The 2,170-nt window shown below is 44.9% G+C and overlaps 1 pseudogene; it reads left to right on the top strand.

Annotated features, from left to right (window-relative positions):
- The first annotated feature begins 336 nt into the window (after nt 1–336).
- LOC102271842 (elongation factor 1-alpha 1 pseudogene) lies at nt 337–1,826 on the top strand (annotated as a pseudogene).
- Nucleotides 1,827–2,170: the final 344 nt, after the last annotated feature.

Genomic DNA, 2,170 nt, shown 5'->3' with positions numbered 1-2,170 from the left:
GGAGGGTGGGTATGGTGGGAGGAAAGGAGCCAGGTTATATAGAAGTTTGCAACAAGGGGCAGGTAATCTGAATATTAAAAGATTAATTAAGAAAAACTATAACCAGGAAAGGTTTTGAATTCATCCTGGATTTGCTTCTGTGATTTTATCCCTTATCTTGTTGCTTTTGTTATTATAGGCATACAAAATGGCCTGCCTCAGGGAGATAGCCTGACCCTGCCTACCTGGGGCCTCTGAGGTGACTCTGTGGTAAAGAATCCACCTACCAGCTTTTTCGCAATGGGTTTGCCACCAGGACACAGGTGTTGTAAAAACCACCATTAAACCTAAGAGAAAATGGGAAAGGAAAAGACCCACATCAATATGATTGTCATTGGACAAGTAGATTCAGGGAAGTCTACCACGACTGGCCATCTGATCTACAAATGTGGCTGGATCGACAAGAGAACAATTGAAACATTCGAGAAGGAGGCTGCTGAGTTGGGAAAGGGTTCTTCAAGTATGCCTGGGTCTTGGAGAAACTGTAAGCTGAGCATGAGAGTGGTATCACCACTGATACTCCCTGTGGAAATTTGAGACTGGCAAGTACCATGTTACCATCTTTGATGCCCCAGGACACAGAGACTTCATCAAAAACATGATTACAGGCACATCCCAGGCTGACTGTGCTGTCCTGATTGTTGCTGCTGGTGTTGGTGAATTTGAAGCCAGCATCTCCAAGAATGAGCAGACCCGTGAGCATGCCCTTCTGGCTTACACCCTGGGTGTGAAACAACTAATTGTTGGAGTTAATAAAATGGATTCCACGGAGCCAGAAGAGATACAAAGAAATTGTTAAGGAAGTCAGCACCTACATTAAGAAAATTGGCTACAACTCTGACACAATAACATTTGTGCCAATTTCTGGCTGGAATGGTGATAACATGCTGCAGCCAAGTGCTAACATGCTGTGGTTCAAGGGATGGAAATTTACCTGTAAGGACAGCAATGCCAGTGGAAGCACCCTGCTTGAAGCTCTGGATTGCATCCTGCCACCAACTCACCCAACTGACAAACCCTTGCGTTTGCCTCTCCAGGATGTCTATAAAATTGGTGGTATTGGTACTGTCCCTGTGGGTCGAATGGAGACTGGTGTTCTCAAACCTGGCATGGTGGTCACCTATGCTCCAGTCAGTGTAACTACTGAAGTGAAGTCTGTAGAAATGCACCATGAAGCACTGAGTGAAGCCCTTCCTGGGGACAATGTGGGCTTCAATGTCAAGAACGAGTCTGTCAAAGATGTTCGTCGTGACAATGTGGCTGGTGACAGGAAAAAGGACCCACCAGTGGAAGCAGCTGGCTTCACAGCTCAGGTGATTGTTTTGAACCATCCAGGCCAAATCAGTGCTGGACATGCACCTGTGCTGGATTGTCACCCAGCTCACATTGCTTGCAAGTTTGCTGAGCTGAAGGAGAAGATTGATCGTCACTCTGGGAAAAAGCTGGAAGGTGGCCCTAAATTCTTGAAATCTGGTATTGCTGCCATTGTTGATATGGTTCCTGGAAAGCCCATGTGTGTCAAGACCTTCTCTAACTATCCTCTCAAGGGCTGTTTTGCTGTGCTTGACATGAGAGATGGTCGCTGTGGGTGTCATCAAAGCAGTGGACAAGAAGGTAGGTGGAGCTGGCAAAGTCACCAAGTCTGTCCAGAAAGCTCAGAAGGTTAAATGAGTATTATCCCCAATACCTGCCACCCCAGTCTTAATCAATGGTGAAAGAACAGTCTCATAACTGTTTGTCTCAATTGGCCATTTAAGTTTAATAGTAAAAGACTGGTTAATTACAACAATGCATCTTACTTCAGAAGGAAAGGAGAATGTTTTGTGGACCGTATGTTTTGTGTGTGGCAATTTAAGTTAAGTTATTGGTTTTTAAAATCAGTACTTTCTAAAGAAAACAACTTGACCAAAAATATGTCACAGAATTTGAGACCCATTAAAAAAAAAGTTTAATGAGAAAAAAGAAAAATCCACCTGCCAATGCAGGAGACACAGGAGATATGGGTTCAGTCCCTGGGTTGGGAAGATCCCCTGGAGAAGGAAATGGCAACCCACTCCAGTATTCTTGCCTGGAAAATCCCATGGACAGAGGAGTCTGGCAGGCTGCAGTCCATGGGGTCTCAAAGAGTCAG

This window comes from Bos mutus, chromosome 7 (genome assembly GCF_027580195.1).
Source record: "Bos mutus isolate GX-2022 chromosome 7, NWIPB_WYAK_1.1, whole genome shotgun sequence".
NCBI classification, from domain to species: Eukaryota; Metazoa; Chordata; class Mammalia; order Artiodactyla; family Bovidae; genus Bos; species Bos mutus.
Note: the sequence above shows the minus strand (reverse complement) of the source record. Positions and strands in the feature narration are given on the sequence as shown.